The sequence below is a fragment of the Pipra filicauda genome, unplaced genomic scaffold, assembly GCF_003945595.2.
Source record: "Pipra filicauda isolate LSUMZ 115617 unplaced genomic scaffold, ASM394559v2 scaffold117_size3949168_pilon, whole genome shotgun sequence".
Lineage (NCBI taxonomy): Eukaryota > Metazoa > Chordata > Aves > Passeriformes > Pipridae > Pipra > Pipra filicauda.
In genome coordinates this window covers 3,507,423-3,524,476 of record NW_024103629.1, presented here as the reverse complement: position 1 = coordinate 3,524,476, position 17,054 = coordinate 3,507,423, and the positions used below count along the sequence as shown (strand labels likewise).

At 37.5% G+C, this 17,054-nt stretch overlaps 1 long non-coding RNA gene across 1 annotated transcript in view; it reads left to right on the top strand.

Moving 5' to 3' along the window:
* The window catches only part of LOC113986308, a 56,051-nt gene extending 45,784 nt beyond the window's left edge, over nt 1-10,267 (top strand). The window contains exons 4-5 of the long non-coding RNA XR_005565089.1: nt 6,280-6,602; nt 9,910-10,267. This is a non-coding gene — a long non-coding RNA (uncharacterized LOC113986308). The remainder of the gene's footprint in view (nt 1-6,279; nt 6,603-9,909) is intronic.
* The last annotated feature ends 6,787 nt before the right edge of the window (nt 10,268-17,054 follow it).

The window sequence follows — 17,054 nt, the reverse complement described above, 5'->3', positions numbered from 1 at the left end:
ATGATTTTATTGCTGATTGGATCATGTCCAAGCATATACTTTGATATCCTCTTGGATGTGACAAACACAGTGCAAGTTTCTTCTAATTTTTCTGAGTTTAAGCAGCAGCCCAAGTAGCTGTTCATCATCCTAGAATGGCACCTATTATTCCACTGCAGAGCTGATTCTGTATTTAACTACTTCAGATTTTTCCAATTCTTTTGTCAAAATAATGTGGGTTTTTTCCCCCTTGCATTTCATGTTCTTACATTAACGCTTGGTGTGCAGAAGATTGGTGGTATAATCTTCAGGCATTAACTTCCTAGAGTTTTGGTAGAATCACAAATACTCTATGTGACCAAATACTCTTTATGACTTCTTCTGAGCTCTAGTGTCTTGCATTCCATCACGGGAGAAAGATAAGACGATGGATCTGCTGGCCATTGCTCTGCCATGCTCTTTTTCTAACCCAGCAGTCTCTCCAAATCTCATCTACGTAGCAATGCACATCTCCTGAAGTTTTTCAACCTACCTGTACCATGATCAGCATTTGGAGTTTGCACACTCTACTGATCCTGCAACTAATGAACTCCTCATTTGACAAGAATCAGGTGACTTGGTGAATATTTGATCCACAAAAAAAGAGTGGTCAAAGTAGAATTACAAAAGGGATGAAAACATGGGTTTGGTAACTGATAAAGTGGGTCATGGAAGTTGGAGGAAGTACAGAACATTTGAAAACCCAAGGAAGATTTTGAATATTGGACAAGTTACTTAAAGGAATGTATGTAGTAAATGTTCCCTATCTGCAAGCAGGAGTTGGGTGAGCACTGGGAAACCTCAAAAATGTAGCAGATCTGGTTAACACATCTATAGACAATCTTCTTTTGCATCTCATAACATTCGATATTTATATTTGATCTAAAAAAATGGCAAGTATCAAATTACTTTAAATCAACAGCCTACTAAAACTGAAGGTATGACTCGAGTTGATTTTTAAACTGATTCTCTTCTTGTTACAGTGTGTTCGTCTTTTGAAGGTCCTCCTTTGCTACAGAGCACAAAATGACTGGTTAAAGGAGAAAGGAAAAAAAAATCCTAGAACAATTTCCTATTCTTTCCTGAATGCTTACATAATATTTTAAACATGTTTGTCTGAAGAGAAACAAATTTTACTTCTAGGGAAAAAACTGCCACTCATGTATCACTAACTCACTGTGCTTTTCTGGGGTGCAAGTCAAAGCAGAATTTGGGATATTTCTGTGTTCTCTTCATAATTTTGCATTGTATTCCTCAGTGACTTTCCTAGCTTCATCTTCAGGACTGTTCTCATATACATTTTTAGAATAATTTTTTTCTTCCTTTGGATACCTGTGGACATGATATTGCAGAAAAAAAAACAGAGTGAGGTGTCAATACTTTCAGTCCAGTCAGTAATTTCTTCCATGAATCTCTCTTCCTGATAAAAAAGAGACAAATGGCAGGGTCAAAGGCTGCCTTTTCTTGATCATTATGAGATGTTGTTAGGACATAGTGTCTACTTTTTTGTCTGTTTACCTGAACACATTAGAATTTCTCTCTTAAGGAACTGTTGACTCTAAGCTGTGATGCAAATATTTTAGGACACTGTAGATATCACCAGAAAAATTCCTCTGACTGAGTCCACCCACTGGTCTAACTCTCTGTCACACGTCAGGTTCTACAGCTGCCTAGAGGCTCTCCATATGACCATAGAAACCTTCAGATCATGACCAAGTGTTTTTGAACCTGGTGCTGGCAATCAAAGTAGTATTTGCTTAGTCTGTTCTTGTCAGGTTCTTCATGTACTTCAGGGCAATCCTGTACTGCAAGAAGTCCTATTGATTTAAATAGACCCGTTTGCTTGGAATGGCTGCACATGAATTTGAAAATAAAAAATTGCTACATCTAACCTTTTCTCAGAAGATTTAATAGATTTATGTAGCCACATATTTAAACTGCTTAGAATGATATCCTGGTACTCTAGAAAAATGTTTTCAATATGTACAACATAAATCCATAACCTTTACCTCATTTATGAAATGTAGACAACTACTTTTTTCCTTTTAATTTTTGCATCATAGTCAGCAAATATGATCTTTTATGACAGATACTCACCATAGTTAAAACAAATCATTATAATTCCAATTACCAACAATTAAAATACAACAGTAGTGTAATTCATTTCAGACACAGTTCATTCTTCTCAGAGTCTACAGGCTTCTAGTTGCAGTATCATACTAATCAATATGAAGTAAACAGAAATGCAAAAATATGAATGAGGATCAGTGACGAACTTGGAGAAACCCCTTGGCTGGATCCTATCTCAGGCAAGTCTGAAAGTAGCTGTAGCATTGTCAAATCTTACACAACTCATTTTTTAATAGCCATATTATTATGTGCTTTATTATTTTTGTTGAATTGTGGGTTTGGGGCTTTTTAATTATTCATGAGAACATGGAGAAGAGTCCTTATCTTTAGGAAAATTTTTAGGAAGATGTTTTTTCTCCTGATGTCTGGCTTAAACTTCCTTTACTACAACTTAAGCCTGTTACTTTTGTCTTATCCATCACAGAGTCCAAAATATTGTCCTTCTTTTGCAGAAAGTTATTAAGCATTTGAATAATATCAGTGATTCTTCATTCTTCCCACCTCAAGTCTGACCATTATTTAAACAGTTTAGGTGTGTAAACCCAGGCTCCAGAAATTGCTTAGCTGGGTGGTATACTGCTTACATCCCTTTGCCAAAGGGAGAGTTCAGGCCTACAAAGCCACTGTCAATATCAGACATTAGACTTCTAGGAACAGGGTTGTTGCAATTGCCAACTTCCACCAACAGTCTTTTCAGTAGTCTTCTCATTAACAGCTTCAACTAGAGCAGGATGTTTTTGTATTTAAAAGTCAGCCAACTCAGCTGTTTACCACTGATATGCAACAGGGACAAATGGCCAAGTGCCGAAAGCACTATATAAATGCAGATTATGTTTATAAAATTTACCTAAGCAACATAGTTCCAGAAAAAACATGCAGACGGTACTAAGCACCAGTTCGTGGAAACTCTTCAGGAAATCTACGTATTGAAGTATTTTATGAAACATGAAGGGCTTGTGGGTATAGGAAATTCAGAACAAGGCTTCCCTGTATTTAAGTGGAGTGGAGAATGAGAAAACTGAAACATACTAACTGCTTTCTAAATACTGACAAAAGAGATTTATTCTAATGGATTTTACAGTGAACAATTTTGAAGTTCTTACCCAGAACTTACATTTACCCAGTCTCCAAATTTCAATGAGATCTCTACAGAAGAAATAGCAATTTTTGTGGACAATTTATGCTTGCACCCATGAACCAGACCTCTTGTCAGGAGGACATGAATTCTTAAGAGGAAAGTATGGTCTAACAAAAAACAGTAAATACAGGCATTGATAACCAGAAGGCTGCCTAATAAACCAGGAGGCTGCCTGATAACTCAGCGAAGTTGTGTTCCTCTGTGCTTTGTACAGGGATCCTTCCCCTCTCAACCTCCAGAGACAACCGATCTTTCAAGAAGAGAATTCTGAATAATAAGAAATGTACTCAAGTAGAAGTGAAGGGAGGAGCACAAGAGGGAAATGATTCATTACCTTAACTGAAGTAGAAGAATAACCCATTCATATGCAAGGTCGTCTGTTGTTCTGTGTCATTGTGCTAATGAATCACCGTTTGTTTATACACTGGGAGTAGTACCTTACCAGTAGAGAGAGGAAACAGAGACTGTTTGTAGCAGGGATTATGCCAGTAATTTTAGTGAAAACTTCTAATTTCAAAACACCGAACTGAAGAAAGGGCTGTATTCATACGTAAACCTGCAGAGACTTTCCCACTTTTTTGGACTGTGTGCAATTTAAACATATTTGTCTTAGTGCCAGATCTGTGGCCAACTGATCTGAAGCAGAATTTGACAGTGCAGACACTGATATATTATGAACTGCCAAAAGTACAAACTAGGGAGCACAATGTTTGTGCTTTTTCTACAGCTAGAGTGTTCATTAGTGGTTTAGAGGAGAAGAGAAATGGAAAGGCTGTGACAGGGAATAACTTTACTGGCAATATGACTAATGTATGCTTTAATTTTCCTTCTAAATGTCTTAAGAAATAAGTTACCTCAACTATGAGCCATTTATTCCAATAACTCTTAATTTTTATATTGCAGAATTTTTCATTATACTCACATGTTGCCAAAGAATCTGAACAGAGAGAATCTCTTAGCTTAAATTCCCAAGAGGTAATCTCTTGATTTGACTAGACCAGTTGCTGCTCTCAGAAGAAGACTGTTTTCTGAGTTGTTCTATGGATAAGAAAATCTAAAGGTCATGTGAAATCCTACGATTTGACTAAACAAGTGCCGAATTCCAGTTAAAGCCTAAGTGACAAAAGAAAAATCAATAAAGTTTAGGAATATTTTTCTGATAAAACCTGTTTTTCTTCCACAACATGACAGAATTCTCTCTCTTTTTTTTTTTTTTCCTTTATTCACATGATTTGAGATTTCTTCAGGGCCAAATTTCAAGGTCTGAATGAAGTTTTTTGAGCTGAGCACTTCCTTGGGAATCACCACGAGATTGGGATACAACCTGTTGTGGATGAGCTGATCGCAATGTTCAAACATTAATATCACAGGCCACGTTTTGTCAGTTTCCTCAGCTGAGAACTCTTGCATTAAATGCCAAACTGGGTTGGAACCACATAAGTAAAGGTGGCAGAATTTCAACCTTTGCTTTAGGAACCCATTTTCAATCACAGTCAGTGTGTTTGGGAATCCCTTGCCTAAAAGGATACATTTTTTAAGGCTTGACATTTTTTAAGGTTTGGAAAGAAAAGCTTTCTTTATTAACCTGATAATTGTAGAAAATTGAAGTGTTGGAAAGATTAATAATTACACATTTATGGGAGAATTACAATCAATAGCATTGCAAAATGTCTTTTTCTCCCCACTTTGTCACAGGAGCCCACTACATGGATGCTTATCTAAAAGACTATAAAACAGAACTGGCGAAAACAGGAAGCTGGATTAATTCAAGGACATTACTTCTCCTTAGTTACTGTTTAAATAACATGTGATGGATGAGGAGTATGTTCAGAGCACAGCCTGTATTTTTAACAATTGTTCTGAAACCTGCAGCAGATCACTTACATGTTTCATGCAGCACAATTGCGGGGTTTCCCACTGTATTTTGCTTCCCGATGTTCAGAAGTAATGCAAGATTTAACAATACATTCCTTCAGACCTCCACTCATTTTCACAGAAAAAAACCAAACACCCAGGAAACAACAGGTTATCACAACTTAGTGTAACCTGAATAACAAAGGTAGCACTGCAGCGCTTCAACTTTCAGTGCCAGATCTATGAGCAGTATCTGTGGGCAAATAACTACCACAGAAGGAACAGAGGAGGGACAGGAATGAGACAGATACTTCGCTTACTACTCTGTAGAGCCACATACCTCTGGAAAGAGCCTGGCACTGTCCATCTCTCTGTACCTGATGTACCTGAATGTTCCACAGCTCTTCAGACCTGCTAGTTGTTACAAGGGATCAAGCTTATGTTACTGCGCAGCTTTGCATGTGAACCGTGAGCCCTAGATTTGCTTTATTACTGCTTCCTCTAAATCTCTCAGAAACAAGAAGGGAGAGAACTCCCAATGTCCAGGTGATCCTGTCAAACATCCAGTTTTAAGGAAAAAACATGGAAGACACAAAAAAGTCAACCAACAAGAAACAAAAATGGCACACAGGATTGATACATAGTACATGCATAAAATTATAGTTCTTTTTATGAATTAAAAAAAAAACAAAGAAAGCATATAGTTTAGGAAATGGTAGGAATAGAGATAATGAGTGAACTAAAACAGATAAAAAATATTTTAATGTTAAGTTAAACTGAACAGAACTTTGAACAGCTCCATAGTAGGCAAATGGTTAAATTATTACTACTACACACTTTCTCTAGTTGTAAATTTATTCAAAGAGAGTAACAACATTTTCTTCTTTTTTTTTTCCTAAAATTTTAAGGGAAATTACGTGGTATGCACTAGACAAATAAATAGTAGACAAGTAATTGTGCTGGATGCTTAAGGTTTTGATGCTTAAATATGTTCACTACTTCATAATTTTACAGACTTATTCATAGACTTTCACTTAAGTTTAAACCCCTGCTTTACTTTGATATAGCTCTGGACTAATAACTTTTATAAATAGTTTGAAGAAACTTTGCCTTTTTTTTCTTTTTGGTTTCCCTATTAGGCTGTCTATCCTGTAAGAAGATTGCAAAAATAAATTCAGAAGGTAAAGGAAGGAACTCACTATAGTCTTCATCTTCTGATTCAAGATGGGGAAGAAAATAGAAAAGACAGTATAATATAAGTAAACTTACCTGGATAAAAACTGAGCCGTTGATAAAGATTTGGAACAACCTGGCTAAACTCTAAGGTCTTGATATGTCAGCTCTGCGCAACACCATGAGAAAATTTAAGAGGAAAAACGGGTTATGCTCAAACATTAATACTACAGGGAAGAAGGAGTCTTCCCCTCTTTGCAGAAATTCCAAGGGACTTGGAAAGCTTCAGGTATTTAGTCTTCTGCTTCTTTTCATTATCTACTTAATCATAAGTATACTAAGATCTACCATCTGTATGTCTCGGGCTAGCCACAAAAAATAAGCCCTAATTTATGTCTTGAATACTAGAAGATATTGCTAACTCTTGCAACTGCAGTTGAACCTTGTCTTTTCACATTAGCAAGCCAGTAGACTGCATATGTTACTCACACCGAAGCAGTTCAGTAAATAAGACTGTCTTCCCCCTACTCTCTGGACCTACCCATCAGCTGGTGGAGAAGACAGGACTTCTTTTGGGATAGAACATTTCCATAGTCTTCCTGCTGTGACAATTAAAAAGTTTAAAAAATGAACTCTATACTAATAAAATAGTCAGGGACAGAGTGTGTTTTCAATCTTGGCTCTCTCTGATCTTTGCAGATGATTAACTAAAACTATCCCTGGCATGGATTTGCCCTGTAGTAACTTGTGTTCTTCTAAGCATTTCCAGGGATGTTTAAGGTGTTAACACAGCCCCAGAGCCATTTCCAGAAGCAATTTAGACAGAATGCCAAATATAGATACGACCTATACAGGGCATACACACCACTATGCACCTTATGACTCTCTTCAGACTACAGGAACGAGCAGATAGCAAGGCATGTAGGAAGATTAGGGCATCAGCACAAACAAAAAATGGCCATCTCATCATATATTGGGCCACAGACACTTATGTATTACCTATAGATGTGTTAACTTCTCTTGGCTGTTCTTGCAGAACACCATGGGCGTATGTGATATCCTTTCCAGGCAACAGCGTTTCACCTTTCCTTGAAATGTGTGATGTAAGGCAGAGAGTAGGGCAGTTATTAGGACATGTATGCAAGTTTTATAAAGGAGTGTGCCAGAGTTCACTGAACAAATTCTATCATTAAGTGTCTTAGAGTAATGCACATCTGAAAATCACTGAACTGCAAGATAATAATGTTTAGTAGGCCAGTGAAGCATAAATACATGCGTTGTTAAAATTAGTTTCTTTTAAATGGGACAAATAAATACATAGCTCTTATAAAGAACTCGTCTACTCATTTGGAGAAAAAGAAATGTTCAAATGTAACTTTATTGAAAGGGATCATCTTGAATGTCAGTGTATTACAGAGTAATTCTATTAAAGAGCTGAATTCTACATTTTTGCTCCTGCTAGGGATGTTAATCAGTTCCTTGATGTGATATTAGTTGCATTTAACCTGAAAAGAGATGGATTCAGTCATGCATACATGACTAACTCTGTTAAAACATCAACAGAACTGAAAATCTCCCATCTTGATGTTAACTGGACTACACAAGTAACAAAAGCCATGCTTTGAGATTCAGAGGCCTAAAATGTCAATAATCGCACTGAGTCTGTGACAAAATCAGTAATTGCAAAGGATGACACTTAATGTGTACTTAATTGAAATGGGAAAAAAAGAAAATACACAATAACCCTTTTTACAATTTAGCCTATACGGTAAAGATTTTCAGAGACAGAGCTGTCATTCAAAGAAAGTGGCAATTAAGCAGCAATTAAGCACAAATTAACAGATGTCAGTTTTACCAGGTATTTTACTCTTAGGTACAAACTTACACTTTGGAATTAGACCTCTATCTTGGCAAAAGCCTTAAATTTGCTTTGACACAAGGGAGATCATGAGAAGGAGTTAACTGTACCCTGATATTTTAAAAACTTAGAGGATAACTCTGACTTCATTGTCTGATGGAACACAGTTGATACCATTGGGTACTAGTGAACTCAATACCACTATTTCTTTCTGCCCTGCTGTCTTCTTGATTTTGCAGAGCAGAAAAATTTTTTCAAGGGAAGCAGAGCAGAGTGCATTTCTCATAGAGGTATTTCCCATGTTCTTCTGGTTTGTATGCACTGGGTGGAAAGAGGTTCTGTGTTCATCAACTTGGTTGACTTAGTCAAGTTTCCCAATCACTAGAGCAAGGTTTAAGGATCACTATAAAGATACCCTTTGCAGAATTAGACTCTTTTGGATATCCATTTCCCCCTGGCCTCCAGTTGTCAGTCAATAAGGGTATAGAATCCTTGCAGTGTTTGTGACATAATGGGCATCCATCCAAATTTATAAAATGGCACTAGATGCTTTGGTTTAAGTATCTGCACATAGATAATTACCTAAACTTGAGGTATTTGAAGTGGTTTTCTGCCAAACTGGATTTGTTAAAATCAGATCAAGTTAGGTGCAACTCTTTCCTTTTTCAGTGATGAAAAGGTGGCTGAACTAGAATGTTTTCCACAAGAATTCTTCTTTTTCCTCTCCCTTCATTACAACTTATTCTTACAAGGAGAATGTTGTTACAGAGGCCAAACATTTGTCCTGAAGGCATTACAGAAGGCTGTCATATCTTTTGCAGAAAACACCCTGACATAAACACACTCCTGTTTCACTCCATCAGTGAGTTTCATCCCTCTTCATGTCATGGCTAAGGGCAACTTGGGACACCCTGGACACAGAGTGAGGGGTTTGGAGTGGTTTTTTTAAGATCAATAGTAAGATTTTAGTTTTCCTTGTCTTTGAGTGCACTGGAAACCAAAAACCCAAACCACCATGCTGGGGAATCTGCTTATTGATAAATAATGCATCTTCTGGATGTGGCATGAGTTACTGAGGTTCCACAGTTTAATTGCTGTGCTAGTATAATCATATAGCCAATGCCTCAGCCTAGGAATTAAAAGTATATTGGTCAGTACTGTGCTTGAAAAAATGAGCTTAACAGATAGAAGATAGTTTTATTTGCTGTTACTAATGGCTCCCTACCAACTCTATGAATCGTAAAAAGTTGTAACCTTTGAAAACACAACCCCTTACCTGAGTAGTGAAGCAGCACAACAGACCTGCAATCCATTTGCAATAGCCTGTCCTCAGTCAATTTACAATTACAGAGTGTGTAGATTGTTTCATTGTAGTTTAATATTTTAATCTATAAATTCACCAAATCTTTAAAGTCAGAGAATTCTGCCTGAGCTATTAAATTAGTAGCCGAGATGAAAAAAAACTAAGAGTGGGTAATAAATCCCTTATTTAAATAATTCAAGTTCTCTCCGGCTGATTATTCAATATTTCAGTGTACAATCATGTGTGCCCCAAATACATAACTCGAAACGCAAATGCTTTAGGATTTCTATCTCCCAGTTTGTATCACAGTGCTACTGTAAGACAGTTTTCCTTAATTAAAAAAAATACTAAGACTGACTTACACTGCTATGAAAAAAACAATGCATTAGGCCTTGCATTTCCTTCCCCTTAAACTCTGACCATTGTTCTTTGTAGGTAACATTGGGCCCTTTTGAGCATCAAGGGCTGTGTCCTCTGAGGTTGAAAGAAAATGGAAAACTAGTCCTCCTGGATCACACTCTTTGGCTCAGGCAGTCAGCTTGCACCGACCTGAACTGAGCTGGAATGATTGCTTTCAACAGGACTTTTGGGTTTGCCTTCACAATTCCCACAGCCACTAACGCCAACAGGATCCCCACTGGAGATCACTAGGCTTGGTATCTGTTTCCTACCAGTGATATCATTTGATTACATGCAGTAAAACACGCAAGAGAACAAGGCAAAACCTTCTTCTGGAGGCACAGTTGCTGAGGAAACCATCTTCTCTCTGTATTCAGTAGTTCAGTAACCATTTACATCCAATAAAACAAGGAAACAAAAAAAAACAACCATGGTCAATTTTCCTGGGAGCATTCATAGCATTAATGCTATTTTGTCTTGCACCTCCAAGGAAACTGCTTTTTCTTTACAAGTTGTATTGGTTGATATGCCTATTTTCTATCTGTCATTGCATCCCCACACTTACTTCTGAACACAAATGTAAAGCAAACATACAGTCTAATGCCATGTGTCCACACATTCATTCCAGTTTGCTTCAGAAAAGATAATAAGTGGAGTTTGTTTTAGCTATTGCACCTGAAAGGTCTGTGTACCAGTAAGACCTGGTGAACTGAGTGAGGAAGTAGAAGCAGCAGAAGGAATTTGACAGATGAAAATCGAAATGATCTCCCTAGGAAACTTCTTGCAGCCTGAAAACCTGTCTTAGAGGTCTACTTTTTACTGCTAGTCTCAGCAACTCTGGAGATGTTATCATTTAAAAAACACTAACCATTCTTCTGCAGTCTGCAGTCTCAATTGCTTTAAACTGCAGTGAACAAAATAGGTCAGGTTCAAGCTTGCAAGAAACTATCATACCTGTGAAAATTTCCAAATGCTTATGTCTGTAACCCTGTTTGGCTTGACTGAATCCTCTGTAAGATCTGTTTTGCATCTCTTTACTTCATGAGCTCAACTTCATATGAATCTAAATCATATCTTAGTATTATGATAGAATAGAGGGTTTTTTTTCAAATATTTTGTTACTCTTTAACATTGCATAAGACTACTGTGTTTATTTACAGTGGCTGCTGTTACCAGGTTGTCGAAAGCCACAGATCTTCCTAAATTTTCCCAATATTGCAGAGTTTGAGTAACTTCTGTCAGCAAACATCATCACCTCAGAGTAGTATAGATAATCATATAGCAGTGAATGAAGACTTCTAAAAATGTACGTAAGAATTCTTGTCCTAATTTTAGTAAACTGCAATTATTTCTCAGCTCAAGTGCCCATGAATTTCTCCATTAGGTTTAACACCACTGCTTCTTTGCAATTGTAAACAGCTGGATTATTATTTCATGCCCTCCCCCAAATGTATATTTTGAAAATTATTTTGGAAAAAAAGCATACCAAAACTTCATCCCAAATACAGATATCAAGAACAAGAGGAGTGCAAGCTGAAATAATTTGATTTACGGTAATACCAGACTGAAGCTACCCACTAGTTGTTTTCACTACAAATCATTATACAGAACAATCATCAGTTATGTAACTTCAGATGAAGCCTATTTTTCCTGATATGTAAAACAGGCAAAAATTACCAAAACGCATGATGAGTTTGGTAATTAAAACAGTGACATAATTCCAGTAGGACTACTTTAGGAAGTTTGTTATAATATCAATTGGTTTGAGCCTAATAATGAATGGTAAATTATCATATCATTTTACCAGTTTGCAGAAAGGAAGCTTTTTAATTTTTTTCCTTTAATAACCGAACACAAAAAAGTCCTTCCTAGTTCAATTTAGTCTTACTTATTTAATTTCTTTCCCCTCTTTTTGTGAAACACTAACCAAGAGATTTAAAGTTATATACAAGGAACTATTCCTGTGTGTTCCTTCCAGAATGAAATTGCGCACTGCATGCTAGTCTCTCTAACATTATGCAAGGGCTTGTATGTAGGATCACAGCAGCATGTGGAAAGAGCACAGCAAAGAGGCCTAATGGGCTGCCTGTTACCCAGCTGTCTCTTTACATTTTGCGTGTACTGCAGTGAGGGCTCAGTGCCTTCAGCCATTCAGGAACTGCCCAGCTGTGCAAAAAACAAAGCACATTTAGCATGTTTGAGGCAAATTAATCTTGCAAATTTCATTTTGCCAAACAGAGCAAGAAGACAAGGCAACCAAGACCTGGCTAGGCTGCAGTTTTAATTATCTTCACAAATCTGGAATTGTAACCATTAATTCTGACCAAAGAATTATCCTGAATGACTAACTGTTAATGAATGTGATTATACTCCTATAATCTGGACCTTTCACAACATTTCTGCCCATCTCAGAGGCTGTTCTTCATTTAAGTACTTGGGAAACTATAGGAACACCTTTATGCCAGCTGTGAGGAGAAGAGATTCCCATTCTATGTCTCCCTGAGGCAGGGAAGGTCCTCTCCCATACTTCATCTAGCAGGAAAATGGCACCTCTCCACAACATTCTGTACAATCCACCTTCCAGTTCGCATCATCACCTCCTCAATATGGCTTGACACAGAACTTTTTGCCAGGGCCTGGGTTATTAGGCAAAAACCACTAAAGCATTCAAAAAATGATCCAATATAACATCTCATTCCTTGCTCTAAAACATTTATAGCATGAGCCCAAGGAGAAGATCCTCTTCAGCCAAACAAGAGATAAGAAAAAGATGCCCCTGCAAGACAACACTTAAATATCCAGGCTTACAAACCTTTTCCTCCCACACAGGAGGCCTCAGCATTACTAGTTAGCAATATTCTCTCTTAGTGCTCCCATATTCATGAGGTAGTGGAGCATATCCAGGAAGGCATCCTTGTTACAAAAAGACTTCTTTTTCTTGCTATTTTATGCTGCTGTCTTTCGCCTAAGCTATGAGCAGTCTTAAAGATTTATACATCAACCTGAATTGTCAACCTGAGTTGTTGTCAGATCTTCGGTTTTATTTCTGCATTAGAAAGCTCTTTTATACCGCTTCAGGAACTCTGTTTTGCCCTTACCTTGTCATTTGTTCTCTGGAAGAAACTACGTGCTACCTCTCTACACAATTTATTTGGCCTGCAAGGTGAGTATGCTCGATAGACTACCCCTTGCAGGCTAACACACCTTTAGTATTTTGTCTAATAGCCACATAACACCCCCATTTTGCGTTGTTTAGTTTTTGCCTCCTGATCTAAGGGTCCTCTAAGTGTTTTCTTAAAGTACTCTTTTAAAATTGCTTGTGCTAATCAACTGCTGACAGAGAATGAGGTGGTCTCCAGGCTAGTTTACCAAATGCTGATCTTGCATATATACTACAATTTTTAACTGTGAGCCAAGATATCTGCTGACAGGTGGTAACTCCTCCAGGATCTGCTCTCCTGTGACCTGCTGAGTTGTTTTCTTGGCTTATTCATTTATGTCCTAAAGAAAGAAACGGGATCCTTCACAAATTTTTCTTAAGCCTGGCTCATGTTCTCTGTGACTTTAGCCAGGATCAATGTGGTTGGAGGATTTATATGAAGTGAAAAGGTTGTGATTCCAGCAAGAATCCCACATGACCCATCATCTGTGATTTATTGGTCCCTACAATGACCTAAAAATACGTTGAATGGATATATTCTTTCTGTCAGTGCTTAGCATTTGAAAGCAACACCTTTTCAGGTGATGCAAGAATGCCTTCAGATCAGTGCAGTGCAGAAAAAGATTTTTAATAATGCTTACTAATTTCCATAAGATGTACACTGTAAGGCTATTACAATGAGTCCTGACAAAGTATTGTCTGCCTGATATTTCTGCTCAATTTTTTAGGCTTTTATTGGCATTACTGGAGGTTCATTGCTTAAAATAATATACTCCTAGAGCACATCGTTCATAAAATACATACTTTTTCAGCCTTCTCTCCCAGCTTGGTATCATTGTGTGTTGGAAATTTGGTGGTGGTCTTCTATGTTCTTGCACACACCTATAAGCTCATCAGATGCCCCCCGCTCCTAAGAGTGACTTGACCACTGTGCTATTGACAGGTCCTGGAATTTGGGCAGTTCACTGCTTTCTGCATGGCATCACATCTTCAAAATACAGCAGGAGAAAGAGAATATGGAATAAACAGAATCCTGCATCACTTACAGGCCCAGTCCCCACTCAAATGCCCAATTCTGCAATTTTCTATTAAAGCTTCATTAAACAATACAGAATTCTGTGTAGAACTAGAGTCCATGTTTGCCTCTCCTTTCTCTATAATAAACAGTGCTCTACCTGTTAGGTGGTACCTTTTCCTTCCTGTCATACAATGTTAATTCAGTGAAAGATATAGTAGAGGGCAGAGCAAACAAGCAGTAAAACACTCTGACAGACAGTAATTATTTTTGGTAAATCATGTAAGCCTGGAGCTGCTACGCAGCAACTCTCTGAAATACCCTCAGCCAAGCTGCTTAAGCAAGCATTTTCTCTTCCATGTCACTCCAGATGCCATGCAGCAATCAGGAGTGCTTCTCCCTGTGCCTACTACAGCAATGAACTGATACTGCTATGTTGCTGGGAAAATACTATAGGAGCAGCAGAGCATAGCATTTATATCCTTTTCTCATCCCTGCTCTTCTGTCCCCTAACTAACCCCATTCCTAACCAATCACAACATTACAGTCAGGAAAATAATCTTTCACAATGCAGTATAAAACACAAAATCTAACTTTTTAATACAAATATATTAACTTTCACTTTTTCATGCTCTTCTGTTAATAAGGTCTGCACACACACAAAAAAGTGCCTATATATTTCAGCTCCACTACAGCTGATAAATTCATGCAGTAATGCAAGTGCTCTGTCTTCCAGCCTTTCAGTGCATAACATGGACTTTTCAAAAGATCAAAGCAATTAAAAAAGAAATGAGTATGAAACTAGCTTCAAAACTGTCTCAGTTCTCCTGCTGTTCCTAATGGTTTTGATGTGACTTCCCCTGCTTTTTTTCTTTCCACATCTCTGTTCACAGAATGAAGAGCTATGGCCACACACAGGGTTTTCTTAAGAAAGGTTTCTACATAGTATAGATAAGAGTTTTCCTTCTGTATAAATTGCATACAGTTTTTTTAAATCTTCACTGAGAATTACTTTTATATAAGATTACCAAAGAAAACATGCCAACTCTACCTGGACTCTGATTTGAATTTGATTTGGGTTGCAAGAGCAGTAAATCAAGTTACTGTACCTAGCTGAGCTGGAACTGATAGCATTCACTCTCATAAACAGCATGAATTAGATACAGTCCTTCACAGAGATCTCTTTCCCTCTGCTAGCATGTGGAAGAGACTTTAAAACATACTGGAAGTTTTCACTTCTGAATTGATTAAGATCTGTAGAACATATTCAGATTCCTATAGGTTATCTGTGGCAAACCAGCTCATTATTCTATGAAATGAGATTTTTGTGGACCTAGGAGCTACAAACAGAACCTCAAGTGGACCCTAACTGAAAAGTTTTCTTTAGTTCCCAGTCAGTTTCTTTAAACCTTTTGAGTATAGAAGTAAACATATTAGATTTTACTTTTCCCAAAAAGATTTTAAATGCCAGAACTCTGTAATTGTGAAAAAGTAAATCTCATTCAGGAAGTTTGGACTCTATCCAGAAACTGCTGAAATTGGTGGAAGTCACCTGAATCATTTTGACATGCAGATCAGATGTCATGTGAATATAGGAACATGTTGATGGACATCAGAGAAGATGATGCTTTGCCATACAGAGTTATTGTCTCTTTTTTTTTAAGGAAAGGAGGACATCAGAAGTTTTTCCTTTATTTTAGACAAGCTGGACACACTGGAGCTTTATTGGTTCCACAGATTCATTTTTTTCAAAATAGTCTAGGAACCAACCAGGGTCCTTTTAACATGCTTGGAAAACAAGATTTTTCAGCCAACATATGCTAAAATCTTTGGCAATGTTCAGAACTCATCCTTGTACACCAGAGTTATTTCCCATGCTTAGGTATTAATCAAGAGTTTTAAAAACAGTGTAGGTCTGTTTATTTAATTGTCTCTGCTTAATTCAAAATAGAGTTTAGGAACAAAGCAAAATTCTCATAAAACAAACCTAGATACATTACAGAAACACCACAGCATTTACAGACTCAGAGAAAATGTCACATATACTCTTTCAGTTTTGTGTTTTTTTCCCCCTAGAATTTCTTCTAAATAATGTTTCATAAAAACCTCAGGATTGTTCAGTCTGGTTTATGACCAATTCCTATCTGATGGATTAACCAAAATCAGAATTTTGTCATCATTTCACCAATGAACTCTCTGAAATTGCGTCAGTGTGCACCAAAGAAAAATGTGCTTTCAGATCACTTATGTGATACAAGGTAACAAATTAACAGTTGTATGCCCCATACTAATCATGAAAAGAGGCAATTGGTTCTTGCTTTGGTGGGCTTTTTGTGTGTGGGTTTTTTCCGGTTGGTTGGGTTTTGTGGGTTTTTTGGTTCTGGTTTTCTAGATGATGGAAACAAGAGGAAAAGGTGGTTATAATGGCAAAGGTAGCTGAGTTGTCCTCACACATCACAAAAGAGTAGGCACGCACCGTGCAGTGCAGCACCAGCTTGCAGACTCAGGGCTGGTGATCCTGGGCAGCAGGTAACCACTGGGGTCAATTCCATTGAAGATGGGCAAAAGTCATACATTTTGTGCTGCTCTGAAGAGCTTAAGCCATTGCAGTGCTTCAGTGCAATTCACAGTGCTGAGTGCACTTGTTCCCTAACAGTTGTGTCATGCCCTCGAATCTGTTCCCATCATATCCCTCCCATGGAGGCTGAGCATCCTTTCCCAAAAGTGCACTGCTACAGATTTCATTCCACTAGCTGTGCAAAGGCAACACAAGTACGTACTTAGGAGAACACCGGAGTTCTGCTCCAGTTTTAGGGAAATTTAAAAAATAAAAAACCCACTACAAAATACCTTTCACTAGGTTAAATTGCTTTTCTTGGACTTTGGACTCCTGACATATTTTTTGGAATAAATGTACTTCTTGCTATTAAGACTAAATTTCCTTTCTGTTACAATTGCCAATGCAGCATTTATAGTTATTAATAAGGCATCCATTGATACAATCCA